The sequence below is a fragment of the Mercurialis annua genome, linkage group LG5, assembly GCF_937616625.2.
Source record: "Mercurialis annua linkage group LG5, ddMerAnnu1.2, whole genome shotgun sequence".
In the NCBI taxonomy this organism is placed as follows: Eukaryota; Viridiplantae; Streptophyta; class Magnoliopsida; order Malpighiales; family Euphorbiaceae; genus Mercurialis; species Mercurialis annua.
Genome location: NC_065574.1, coordinates 35514885 through 35530606, shown reverse-complemented (window position 1 = coordinate 35530606; position 15722 = coordinate 35514885).

Below are 15722 nucleotides of genomic sequence, written 5' to 3'. Positions count from 1 at the left end.
CTTTTTAGCGATTTAAGCTAAACGTTTACAAACGTTTCGAAACATATCCAAACGTTTCACCTTTTTAGCGATTTAAGACAAACATTTAATACGTTACGAAACCAATCCAAAAGTTTAAAACGTCACGAAACAAATCCAAACGTTTAAAACGTCATGAAACAAATCCAAACGTGTAAAATGTCACGAAACAAATCCAAACTTACGAAACAAATCCAAACGGTTCACCTTTTCATCAAATTAATCCAAACGTTAAAAATGTTACAAAACCAATTCAAACGTTTAAAACGTTATGAAACAAATCAAAACGTTTGACCAAATGTTTACAAACGTTACGAAACAAATCCAAACGTTTCAGTTTTTCAGAGATTTAAACCAAACGTTTAAAACGTTACGAAACAAATCCAAACGTTTCATCTTTTTAGCGATTTAAGACAAACGTTTACAAATGTTACGAAACAAATCCAAATGTTTCACCTTTTTAGCGATTTAAATAAACATTTAAAACATTACAAAACCAATCAAAACGTTTCACCTTTGAGCGATTTAAGGCAAATAATTCATCTTTTTAGTGATTTAAGCCAAATGTTTACAAACGTTACGAAACAAATCCAAACGTTTCACGTTTTTATCAATTTAAGCCAAAAGTTTAAAATGTTACGAAACCAATCCAAACGTTTAAAACATTACGAAACAAATCCAAATATTTCAAATTTTTAGCAATTTAAGCTAAACGTTAGGAAACAATCCAAACGTTTCACCTTTTTAGCGATTTAATCCAAACGTTTAAAACGTTACGAAACAAATCCAAACGTTTAAGACGTTAGGAAACAAATCCTAACGTTTCACCCTTTTTAGTGATTTAAGCCAAACGTTTAAAACGTTACTAAACAAAACCTAATGTTTCACCTTTTCAATGATTTAAGCCAAAAGTTTAAAACGTTACGAAACAAATCCAAACGTTTAATTTTTTTAGCAATTTAAGCCATACGTTTACAAACGTTACGAAACAAATCCAAATATTTCATCTTTTTTAGCGATTTAAGCCACACATTTAAAACGTTACGAAACCAATCAACACGTTAAATGTTTTACGAAACCCATCCAAATGTTAAAATGTTATGAATCAAATCCAAATGTTTCACATTTTTAGCGATTTCAGCCAAACGTTTACAAATGTTACAAAACAAAACCAAATGTTTCATATATCAATTTAATCCAAATATTTAAAATATTACGAAACAAATCCAAACGTTTAAAATGTTACGAAACAAATCAAAACGTTTCACCTTTTTAGCAATTTAAACTAAATGTTTTAAAATTTAGGAAACAAATCCAAATGTTTCACCTTTTTAGCGATTTAAGCCAAACGTTTAAAACATTACGAAACAAACCCAAACGTTTAAAACGTTACGAAACAAATCCTAAAGTTTCTCCTTTTTTTGAGATTTAAGCCAAACGTTTAAAACGTTCCGAAACAAATCCTATCGTTTCACCTTATTAGCGATTTAAGCCAAACATTTAAAATGTTTCGAAACAAATCGAAACATTTCACCTTTTTAGTGATTTAAGTCAAACGTTTAAAACGTTACAAAACAAATCCAAACGTTTCACCTTTTAGCGATTTCAGCTAAACGTTAAAAACGTTATGAAACAAATCCAAATGTTTCACCTTTTGAGCGATTTAACACAAACGTTTACAAACGTTATAAAACAAATACAAACGTTTCACCTTTTTAGCGATTTAAGTCAAACATTTAAAACGTTATGAAACCAATCCAAACGTTTAATATTACGAAACAAATCCAAATGTTTCGCCTTTTTAGCGATATAAGCCAAACGTTTATAAACGTTACGAAACAAATCCAAACAGTTCACCTTTTTATGAATTCAAGCCAAACATTTAAAATGTTACGAAACCAGTCCAGACGTTTAAAACGTTACGAAACGAATCCAAACGTTTCACCTTTTTTAGCGATTTCAGCAAAACGTTTACAAATGTAACGAAACAAATCCAAATGTTTCCTCTTTTTAGCGATTTAAGCCAAACGTTTAAAACGTGACAAAATAAATCCAAACGTTTCACCTTTTTAGCGATTTAAGCCAAATGTTTGAAACGTTACAAAACCAATCCAAACGTTAAAAACTTCACGAAACAAATCCAAACGTTTAGCCTTTTTAACAGTATAAGCCAAACGTTTATGAACGATACAAAACAAATACAAACCTTTTCAGTGATTTAAGCCAAACGCTTAAAACGTTACGAAACAAATCTAAATGTTTCACCTTTTTAGCAATTTAAGCCAAACGTTTAAAACGTTACGAAACAAATCCAAACCTTTTCCCTTTTTAGCGATATAAGTCAAACATTTACAAATGTTACGAAACAAATCCAAATGTTTCACCTTTTTAGCAAGTTAAGTCAAACATTTAAAATGTTACGAAATCAATCCAAAAATTTAAAACGTTACGAAATCAATCCAAACATTTAAAACGTTATGAAAAAAAGCCAATTGTTTCTTGTTCTAAGAGTTTTAAGCCAAACGTTTACAAACGTCACGAAACAAATCCAAATATTACACGTTTTTATCAATTTAAGCTAAAAATTTAAAATGTTACGAAACTAATTCAAACGTTTAAAATTTTACGAAACAAATCCAAACGTTTCACCTTTTTAGCAATTTAAGCTATACGTTAGGAAACAAATCCAAACGATTCACCTTTTTAGCAATTTAAGCCAAACGTTTAAAACATTACGAAACAAATTCTAAATTTTCCCCCTTTTTAGTGATTTAAGCCAAACATTTAGAAACGTTACGAAACAAATCCCAACGTTTTACCGTTTTATCAATTTAAGCTAAAAGTTTTAAAAGTTAAGAAACAAATTAAAACGTTTCACCTTTCTAGCGATTTAAGCCAAACGTTTGAAACATTACGACACAAATCCGAACGTTTCACCTTTTTAGCGATTTAAGCCAAACGTTTAAAACATTTCGAAACAAATCCAAACATTTCTCCTTTTTAGCAATTTAAGCCAAACGTTATGAAATAAATCCAAAAGTTTAAAACGTTTTAGTAATTTAAGCCAAACGTTTAAAACGCTCCGAAACAAATCGAAACGTTTCCCTTTTTTCGCGATTGAAGCCAAACTTTTACAAATTTTACGAAATAAATCCAAACGTTTCACCTTTTTAGCGATTTAAGCCAAACATTTACAAACTTTACGAAACAAATTTAAACGTTTCACCTTTTTAGCAATTTAACCCAAATATTTAAAACGTTACGAAACCAATCCAAATGTTTAAAACGTTACGAAACAAATCCAAATGTTTCACCTTTTTAGCGATTTAAGCCAAACGTTTAAAATGTTACGAAACAAGTCCAAATGTTGCACCTTTTTTAGCAATTTAAGCCAAACGTTACAAAACAAATCTAAACTGTTCACCTTTTGATCAATTTAAGACATACTTTTAAAATGTTACGAAATCAATCTAAACGTTTAAAACATTATGAAATAAATCCAAACGTTTCCCCTTTTTAGCGATTTAAGCCAAGCATTTATAAACATTACGAAACAAATCCAAACGTTTCACCTTTTTAGCGATTTAAGCCAAACATTTAAAACATTATGAAACCAATCAGAACGTTTAAAACATTACGAAACAAATCCAAACGTTTTACCTTTTTAGCAATTTAATCCAAACGTTAACTAACGTTACGAAACAAATCCAAACGGTTCACCTTTTTATCAATTTAATCTAAACGTTTAAAATGTTACGAAACCAATCCAAAAGTTTAAAACGTTAGAAAACAAATCCAAATATTTCACATTTTTAGCTATTTAAGCCAAACGTTTACAAATGTTACGAAACAAATCCAAATGTTTCACCTTTTTAGCGATTTAAGCCAAACGTTAAAAACGTTATGAAACCAATCCAAACGTTTATAAAGTTACGAAAAAATTAAGAACGTTTAACCTTTTTAGCGATTTAAGCCAAATTACAAACGTTACGATACAAATCCAAACGTTTAAAATGTTATGAATCCAATCCAAACGTTTAAAACGTTACAAACCAAATCCAAACGTTTCACCTTTTCAGCTATTTAAGCTAAACGTTTTAAACGTTAGGAAACAAATCCAAACGTTTTAAGTTTTTAGAGATTTAAACCAAACATTAAAAATGTTACGAAACAAATCCTAAAGTTTCACCTTTTATTAGAGATTTAAGCCAAACGTTACAAAAAAAATCCTGACGTTTCATCTTTTTAGCGATTTAAGCCAAATGTTTAAAACATTTCGAAACAAATCCAAATGTTTCACCTTTTTAGCGATTTGACTCAAACGTTTAAAATTTTACGAAACAAATCCAAACGTTTAACCTTTTTAACGATTTAAACCAAACGTTTAAAATGTTACGAAACAAATCCAAACGTTTAACCTTTTTACCGATTTAAGCCAAACGTTTACAAAAGTTACGAAACAAATCCAAACGTTTCGCCTTTTTAGCGATTTATGCCAAACGTTTAAAACGTTACGAAACAAATTCTAATGTTTCGCCTTTTTAGCGATTTAAGCCAAACATTTAAAATGTTTCAAAACAAATCCAAACGTTTTTTTCTTTTTAGCAATTTAAGTCAAATGTTTAAAACGTTCCGAAACAAATCCAAACGTTTCTCCTTTATAGCTATTTAAGCCAAACGTTTACAAACGTTAGGAAATAAATCCAAACATTTCACCTTTTTAGCGATTTAAACCAAACGTTTACAAAGGTTACGAAACAAATCCAAACGTTTCACCTTTTTAGCGATCTAAGCCAAACATTTAAAACGTTTCGAAATAAATCCAAACGTTTATCCTTTTTAGCAATTTAAGCCAAACGTTTAAAACGTTCCGAAACAAATCTAAAAGTTTCTCCTTTTTAGCGATTTAAGGCAAACGTTTACAAACGTTATGAAATAAATCCAAACGTTTCACCTTTTAAGCGATTAAAGCCAAACGTTTACAAATGTTACAAAACCAATTTAAACATTTCACCATTTTAGCTATTTAAGCCAAACATTTAAAACGTTATGGAACCAATCCAAACATTTAAAATGTTAGAAAACAAATCTAAACGTTTCGTCTTTTTTAGCGATTTAAGCGAAACGTTTACAAACGTTACGAAACAATTCTAAATGGTTCACATTTTTATCAATTCAAGCCAAACGTTTTAAATGTTACGAAACCAATCCAAACGTTTAAAACGTTATGAAATAAATCCAAACGTTTCCACTTTTTAGCGATTTAAGCCAAACATTTACAAAATTACCAAACAAATCCAAACGTTTCACCATTTTAACGATTTAAGCCAAACATTTAAAACGTTACGAAACAAATCCAAACGTTTCACCATTTTAGCAATTTAATCCAAACGTTTAAAAAAGTTACGAAACAAATCCAAACGGTTCACCTTCTTACCAATTTAATCTAAACGTTTAAAATGTTACGAAACCAATCCAAAAGTTTAAAACGTTACAAAAAAACCAAATGTGTCCCTACCCAATTTAAAAATTGTGACCGGCGCTAGGGTATGGGTATGGTTGTACCAAAACCCGTAACAATCCTTGAGGAAAACAACTTATCATATAAACTTGTAGAAAATCCAGTGCTCGGGGGCAACCGAGACTCCAACTTAAACTAACAGTTTAAGTATAATATTTCCATTGAATAATAATTAATCATAATTAAATGATAATAAAACCCAAGCATAAAATAAGCAAGTCAGACCAAATCCGACAACAACTATAATAATGTAGACTTCTAGTTTACTACTGCGGTCTAAGAACAAAATTTAGTTTGACAATTTATTAAAATGAAATAAACCTCTGAGGAATAAAGAATCGGAGATCAACAGACTCGCTCAAAATAATAAACCTGGAAAATGGGAAAACAACGGGGGTCAGATATACTGAGATGAGTTCGCAATACTATTTACATTTATTAAGTTTAAAACCCTTAAATCAAAATCTTTTATACTAATATATAATATGATTATGGAACAACAGTATTAAAATGATTCCAGCGTAAGTATAACATGGCATACTGATAAACCCAGAGTGGACGAGAACAAATCCTCATCATATATCAGGGTAAGCAAAATATTAGTCTGCCGATCCCAGAGTACTTACCGGTGCACACAGTCTCGATACAAGCCTATCGAGCAGCTCGTTTCAATCCAGATTCATAATCGCTTAAAACAGTTCAAAAACATTTATAATACTAAAATAAGATTCGATACTTAATAAAGCGGTAAATAGCACTACAAACTCAATGTTTGCTAATCCACGTGAAAACCTGGAAAGCGACAAAACCTGAATCAACTACGAAGCACGCACAGTGGACGAGTCTAAGAACATATTAAAACAATTATTAAAATCAACCTCTAATTCTAGAGAGTACTATCCACCACATAGGACTAGCAGAATACCGAGTCAAGTATAAACATAACTAGAATAGAATGAACAATTAATCATATAATGACCCGAGTCAAAAATGAACCACATCGAGTAACGCAATACTCGATAAATAAATAAATAAGCCAAGTCTATTAGGTTTTCGCTTTAAAATCCGTTCCGGAATATATTGATTAAATAATAAGTAAATAATAACTTAAATCCAGTTCCTCAAATATTGGGTTAGCCGAGTTACCAATAACTACCAAGCTACCTTACATGTCGGGTGACCCAAGTCTAACCCGACCTAAATATTTTATCAAAATATAAAGAGAAGATTAGGATAATACTTAATTTTCTAATATAATTTAATTTCCTACCTCAATAAAGAAAAGATGGAGAAAATACCTTATCATTCTAATGCTTTTATTTGTTTACTATAAAGCATGTTTATATTATAATTATACATATTTTTTATTAATTTTTTACTCTAAATATATATTTTTACTCTTATCATCTGACAACTGTCATATTTTTATATTTTTCTCTTTTTTTCTCTCTCCTTTTCTTCTTGCTCTTCTTCTCTGTTTTTTTTTTCTTCGTCAATTTTCTTCTCCTTCTTCATTTCTTCACCATTTTTCTTTTTTCGTCGTTCCTTCATCGCTTCGCCGCTGTTTTTTTATTGCTCCACTCGCTGCATTGTTCATTTATATTTTATTTTTTCTTAAATTCATGGTGATTATTGCGAATTTTTAACATTCTGATATAAATAAACTAGTCTTGATATTTTTTTCAATTTTAGATCTAAAAATCTGCATGATAAAACGATATTATGATAAAAAAATAATTTTCTGCAAAAAACAAAAACAGCATCTGATTATCATATGATTATCATAAAACTGCAGGAAAAATGATTTTTTATAAAAAAAAAAAGTCTCTGATTATCATATGAGTCACTGTATTATAATGTTGTTATCATAACACTGCATAAAAAAAGATTTTCTACAAAAAAAATTGATTATCATCTTGTTATCACTGTAATATCATCTCATAATATAATCATATGATACCGCAATGATAATGTATTATTTTACCTAACTGATAATATTATGACAATAACATGATAATAAAGTTATGATAACAGTATGATAATATGATACCTATATGAAAAAGAATTACATAAAAACTATGATAACGAAATTATAATGTGAAGAAAATAATATGATAATGAAGTATAATAAGGTCATATTATTATACTATTATCTTCACATTATCATCTGGTTATAATAATTTTTTTGTAATTGTTTTTTTCATACATGTATCATATTATCATACTATTATCTTCATATTATCATCCCGTTATCATAATTTTTTTGTAATTATTTTTTCATACAAGAATCATATTGTCATACTATTATTTTCACATTATCATCTCATTATCATAATTTTTCTGTAATTTTTTACATATATGTATCATATTATCATACTATTATCATAACTTTATTATTTTACTATCATCTGGTTATCATATTGGTGTCATGAATCTTTTTGTAATTATATTTTCACGTACGTTATCATCCAGTTATCATAACCTTATCATAATTCATTATCATCTAGTTATCATTATCATACATGGTATTATCATAATCTTCTCATAATCATATAATATTATGATAACGACATGATAATTTATTGGTAATAATATGATAATCAGACGCTATTTTTTAATAAAAAAATTGATTTTTTCTGCAGTGTTATGATACTTGCATAATAATGCATTGATAATACTCATATGATAATCAGAAGCAGTTTTTTTTTCAGAAAATAATTTTTGTGTATAAAAATGTTTTTAATGCAGATTTTTAGATATAAAATTGAGAAAATTCAAGAGTAATTTATTTAGATATGAAAGTTAAACAAATCATATTAATTACCACGAGTCGAGGAAAAAACGCTAAAATTGAATATGAAAAACGGCTGAGCAGCGGCGGAATGATGGCGAAATGATGAATTAATGATGAAGAAGAATAGAACAAAAATGAAGAAGGAATTAAGAAGAAGAAGAAAATGAAGAAAAATAATGGCGGAAAAAAAGAACAGAAAAGGAGAAAAAAAGGAATGGAGAAGAAAAAGAAAAAAAGAAAATAAGTGACAGTTGTCACTTAAGAGTAGAAAAAATATAAATAGAGTAAAATAATAATAAAAGAGAGGTATAATTAGGTGTTAGACTAAAAAAATAAAAACATTAAAACGGTGAGGTATTTTCTCTATGTTTTCCTTGTTGAGGTAGGAAATCAAATTATATTTAAAAATGGAGTATTTATTCTAATTTTCTCAAATATAAACCAGAGTTTATAATTTCCACTTTGATAAAATAAATATAATCATATTCAATTATAAACCATAGTTTATAATTATAGAATCAACTTTGATAAAATAATAAATCGATATTTAAAACGGAACTCAATAGCTTTAACTTCTAGTAACACAAGTTACAACCAAAAACTTAATAAAATAAGTTTTAAAAACGTTTAAGGGCTAAATTGTAATGACAAACGAAAAAGATATTTAAAATAAAATATAATTAACCAAGTAATTATATTAACTTATTTTACAAAAATGATCATCGTTTTCAATTTGTCAATTTATAATTTGAAACGCAAACCAATAATTAAAAATATAAATTTAATCACATTGGCACGCTAAGCCAAAAATCTCAAATTATCAATTAAATAATAATTAATAATTATTATTAATTTAATTTTAAATAATTCCAATATTATTTTTATGTCTTAAAAATAATATTACTAATTTGATAAACTTTCAAATTAAAATGAAATCCCCAATTTAGAAATCAAAGTTAATTAATCAATGAATAAAATTAATTATACTTAGTTAATAAATAACTTAAGGAACTTATTTAATTAAGTCATAAGATCTCAGTGACCATTTATAGCTTTTAGCCAAAACAATTTCAAAGGAACCAACCTCACACTGCCACGTCACCATCATCTTCTACAACATACAAAACTCAAACTTACAGACCCGCCATTATCAATAATAGAAACCGGAACAACAATATTCAATCCATATTTTTAAATTGAGGGCTCCCTAATCACACCAACAACAACAACCCGGAACTTAGAACCAACACCATCAATTACAACATTTGACATTAACATCAAAAGACAACAAAGAACATCACTGCAATGTTTTATCGTTCTTAGAACGATCAATAATAATCTGAACGATCTAGCAGAACTCACTGATAGCTTAAATAACAACAATCCAGAGGTTATAACCAAAGAAATAAACATAATTATAACTCAAGAAGAACACAAGAAACCAGTAGCAATCAAACTCAAGGAATCAGTTGATAACAAAGAAAAACGGCGAGACGACGACAATTGATACAAGGTGATTTACGTACCAATTTGCGAGAAACGAAAAGCAAAATTGTACAGGAATAAGTCTACTTTCACGGGGACGAGACGACTCTGAATTCGAACTAGAAACGACTACGAACGGATCAAAAAACGAAGGTATCGATTTTAGAGTTCAAAACAGTAAATAACTTAAAAATGGTAAAACAGCGGCAGTTATAACAGAAAGGATAACGTACCGTTTTGCGAAACTAAAGATGGGATTCTTAGAGATGTGATTCTACTTCGACTAGGACAAATCGAAACTGACTTTGGATATGAAATGGTTACGAATGAATCAAAATACAGAGAGGTCGTTTCTAAACCAAAACTGAAATATAAACTCAAGAACTTACCGATAAACACCCAAATTTGATTATTGATTAGCTCTTAAATTCTCAGCGATTTGTAGTAAAGAGGAAGGCTAGGGTTTGATTGCAGTGAGGTGAATGAATTAGGTTAAAATCGAGGGCAAATTGGGAGGATGAAAAGGCAAAAATGCCTTTGGAGGAATCAGATGTTGGTCTTAAACAAGACCAGCAAAACTGCTAAGGTCTCGTTCGAGACCAGCAGTAATTTGCTAATGTCTCGTTCAAGACTTCAATGTCTCGAACGCGACATTACGAGGAAATCAGGTCTCTTTTGAGACTTGAGCAAAAACTTGTGGTTCAACCGTTTGATTGAACCACAACCTAAAGGAACCTGACCCAAACCTAAAATTAAACCGAACCATAAATCAAACAACGAATAAAACCACCAAACCGAAAAATGACCTGAATTTATACCGGGAACCCATCAGAAAAATTTAAAAATTTACGGGTTATTACAAAACGTTTCACCTTTTTAGCTATTTCAGACAAACGTTTACAAATGTTACGAAACAAATCCAAACATTTCACCTTTTTAGAGATTTAAGGCAAATGTTAAAAACATTACGAAACAAATCCAAACGTTTAAAACGTTACGAAACAAATCAGAATGTTCAACCTTTTTATAGATTTAAGCCAAACGTTTACAAACGTTACGAAACAAATCCAAACGTTTCACGTTTTTATCAATTTAATGTAATACCCCGTATTTTTGGTAAAAGTATTTATTCGATTAATTATATTATTTTAGCCAATTACAGCTAAAAATAAGGGAATTTCCGTAAATGAGACGGAAAATAGAATTTTGACGAGAAATGAATTTTAATAAAGTTGGACTATGTTATTAGATTAAAATTAATCAGAATTAAAATTTATCTCGTATTTGGATATCGAGATAAAGATGTCGGGATTTAATGGAAAAGAATTGGAAAAATTTCCATTAATAAAATGAATGATTTTAAAATGGATATTTAAATAATATACATAGATTTTATTATTTGGATTATTTTAAGAGAATTCATAAATATTTAGAATATTATTTTTAAATACGAGTTTAAGCGCGACTTAACTTATACGGTTAAATAATAAAATTTTAGGAAAAGGAAATAATTAATATTTTGGACTAATAAAAAGGCTTCGTATAATTTATTATCGTTTGAAAAATTGTATTTAAGCTCGGCAACAAAAAAACGACTTGGTTAATCGATGGATTAACAATTATGGATTTTAAATTAAAGAATAATAAAAGATTAAAATTTTAAATTGGAGTGAGCCCATATTACATTAAGCCCATCCCTTAGAATTAAGAAGGAAAATAAAGAACAATCCAGAGATAGCAATCTCCTATTCTTTTCAAAGGCTAAGTCATGGAGAAAGTGACGATGTCAAAGTGTGGTATCAAATTGAAGCAATTCTCTTATTAACAAGTTGCATCTTCCATCCACCTTTAAATTGAAGCTGTAAGTAAAGGTAATTGTTCTTTATCTATGGCTAAAATTATTGAATTGAATAGTTAAGGGTTTATGGGTTTTGCAAATATAATTCAAGCAATTGCTATCTTTAATCTCTTGGAGTTAGTATGGAGTGTAGATTAATTTGTCACAGGTAATTATTTAATTGAAAGATGCCAGATTAAAGTTGGTTTAGAGGTTTAATTAATCAATTTTATAAAGAAAGTTTAAGAACAAAGCTGTAATTTTTAAGATTTCTAATAATTGCAACTTGAGCTGAATAGAGGCCGTGTTTGTCGGAAGTGCGGTGACTGAAAGAGACCAGTCAGGCCACGGAGGGCCTGACCCTTCTGCTCAGAAGAGCAGACCGACTGCACTTAAGGAGCAGACCTGCTGGTCTGCTTCGAGGGGCAGACCAGCGGTCGCTCCGTGTCTTTGTGTCGCCGAACAATTTTGCTAAAACAGAGTGTTTTTGGAAATTTAAACAAATTGGATTAAGTATAAAAACTAAGGCTGAAAATGGAAATTTTAAGACTTTAACAAGTGATTTTCAAATGGGAAGTTAGAAGAGATTATGGCATAAATCAAATTCAAGCCTAAATGCTTGAATGTAAAATTTAAAGTGTTTTTAGGAGGGATTAAGATATTTTGTGAGTCGAATGAATGGATTTAAAATGATTTAGGATATTTAAGGTAAAGTTTAAAATAAAGTTTAAAATTTAGCAGTTAAAAATGGTTGGTTTAACGGATTTGTTAAGTGGAAAGTCGAATTGGTTAAATAGGTTGTTAAGAAGGAAAAAGTAAAAGAAATGGACTTAGAACCAATGCAAGTTTGAACGCTTGAATATAAACGCGAAATTTTGAAAATAAAATAATTACGAATTAAGATGTTAATTTAGTATTTATTTGTATTATAAATCGTACACGTATTTGGATAAGAGAAGTAGAGAATTTGGAGGGTTAAGCAACGAGATATTTTATATTTGCTTTTAAAAAAAATTGGATTAAGCAATCGAGGTGAGTTCACGATTTACTTTCAAGTATTATTATTTTTATATATAAATAGATATATGTATTTGGTTGAATGTTTATTTTTAAACCCATGTATTTATGTATAGAATTGATATTAATATTACTAAAGCTTCATTATGGTATTTTAAATAATAAGTTTGTGATTTTTATTAATTTATGCTATGAATGATTAAAATATATTATACTTTATTAAAGGTCACATAAATTGAGTTTGAAATATATTTGATATTAGACTTTGATTTTATTAAGGATGATGTGATTTGTAGTCGGCGATTGTTAGATCGTGAGATCGCCAATGAAATAGCGTCGATTAATTTAGAAGAGCAAGTATTATTTAATTAATGCTCTTTATTCTTCTAATGCCTTTTAGCATGTATATTGATATAGAGAATTTGAGAATTTAATTATAGCATTTGTTATTTTAATAGCTTCGCTACATGTATGTTTATTATACGAACTTATACATTGTTTATTATGTGAAATTATTATTTAAACCCAATATGTGATCCGGGGGAAACGAGCTACCTATTAGGCGTCAGTAGGCTGTGTGATCACCAGTGTCAACTTGAGTCTAGGCGGAACTATCTCGGGGTAACTCGGTGGAACTATCTCGGGACCTGTGTCTAGTGAGTAACTCGGTCGAATTATCTCGGGACTCACACCTTTGGATTAAGCAGTGGCATGACTAACTCGGTTGAACTATCTCGGGACTATGCCACGGGGTAGCGAGTAACTCGGTCGAACTATCTCGGGACCCGGCCACTTGGACGATATGATCGAAGAGCAGTTATTATCGATGTGTCCAATAAGTCCATAGCACTTGGGTTTAGGGTTTCGAATGGATCCGATATTGGAAACTATTAATTTACATTACAATTGTTTATGTTTACTTAATCGTTTATTATCGAAATATGTTTGAATAATAAGTTTATTGTTTCAATATATAATAAAGTATGTTTTATCGTGAATGCGACCTTATTTTAATTATAATACCGTTAGTAAATTGTGAACTCACTCAGTGTTGGCTGCCCCCCAACAGTGTTTTCTTTCAGGCTTAACATATAATGACGTGGTTGAGCTTCCATTCATTGTTCTGGAAGTCTCAGTTATGGAAAGTTCTATCCTTCTTAGAGCTGTAGTAGTCATGATAATAGACCTAGCCAGTAGCAAATGATTTATGCTTGTTTCACGCCTTGTACTAGCAATGTATTTTCAAAAAGTGAACTATCCAGAAATTTAATATATGGTTATTTAGTATATTATACAGGGTGATTTGTGTGTTTTTAACAGGTGTGGTTTATTAAATTTTCAGCCGTTATATTGCCGATTTTTCGAAAATGGTTTTACTAAGTATTATGACGATTTTAAAATGCGAAAACGTTTTTAGTAAATTTAGGCTTGCTACGGATTTTGGAGCTACCACTCCCATTCCCTAGTGCCGGTCGCGGCCCGATTTTGGATTGTGACAAATGTGGTATCAGAGCAGTTGGTCCAGGATACCACTGCTTTGTGTGAGTTTACCTAGAAAACTACTGCATCATATAGGATTCGAGTCATGTCTTTTGTACGTTGTCTTCTGTTTTCTGTTGTTTCAGCCTTCCTATTTAGGATATAAGGCCGCGATTGTTGTGTGTAATTGCATGCGAACTAAATAATTAGTATTTATTTGACTCGATAACCAGGCTAGTGTGTTAAGCATCGTATGACGTGAAGACGTTATTGGAACCATACGATAGAAGCGTTAAGGGATGATTGACAAAAAATGCGTGGATTTAAAGAGGCGGAAGAATTTACCAAGTTACAGAGTTTAAAGTCTGAAGAACTTACAAAATCAAAAGAGTGTGATTTAAAGTTAATTGTTTAATGCTTTTAAAAGCATAATTGTGCCTAGACCCGAAATAGAAATGCAATATTGCCACGACATAAATAGAACTGCATCACTACATACACACTAAATGGAAAGAATAATAAATGGATTCATTCATTAGTAGGACATGCATCATATGCATTGTACTCAGACCGTAAGGTGAGTCGTGGCAACTCTTTGGGGATGAGAGACTTCATCACCCTAGTGCACAATTATGCTAATTTTTTTAAAAGGATTTCATCGATAATTTCACAAAAGAGTTAGTTTCTTTGGATTTCAAAGATTGTTGAAATGTTTTCAAACATTTTTATTTTAATGTAAGTATACCTAGACCAAGACTCTGTAACGAAGGTAAAATGCTCGAGATTAAGCTGCAAGCAACTCGTGAAGGCAAAACGAATGTGCATTAGAATACAAAATGAAGATTTATGTTTTGACTATACAAGGTTTTCCGTAGTTTAAGGAACTATACTGCGAGTAGAATAGTAAGATGTATTTGTATAGCGATGTGTATACGATTAAGCAGTGAGCTAGGACGTTCTAATTTGTAAATGGGGTGTTTAGGACATAATGTTATAAGATAGTAGATGTATAAAGAAAGATGACAGAACCTAGTAAGCGAATTGTAAGACTAAGGTAATAGAGATATAGGGGCGATCTTTACCAACTAAAAAAGCGTATTTTAAGTGCTATCAGGGAATTGCCAAGATAAGTAAAACTAAGACGTCGGAGTATGACATTCCTAAGAAGGTTACTTAGGAAGGAACCATGGTGATCGTCAAATAGAGAGTCACACGAAAGTGTTTATGAAAAGAATACCAAAAGACTTATATGAATAGAGAGGACCAGGCTAGTGAACTAGCTGTAGGAATATAAGATATATTGAGATCATTTATGGAAAATCAATATAAATACGAATAGTGTGAAGTATTTGGTTAATGAGATTAAGAAATGAGACATGTGTATTATACAGAGTAAGTTAGGGAATTAGAAAAGTTGATTAAGGAGCTAAGGAACATAATTGTAAAGGGCACGAGACCTGAATTCGTATGGCAAAGAATGAAAGATATAGTATGACAACTATGAACGATTGTCAATAACTCTTAAACGAGGACGTGAATGTTGTATGTTGAAGGAAAGAGGTAAATGGGTA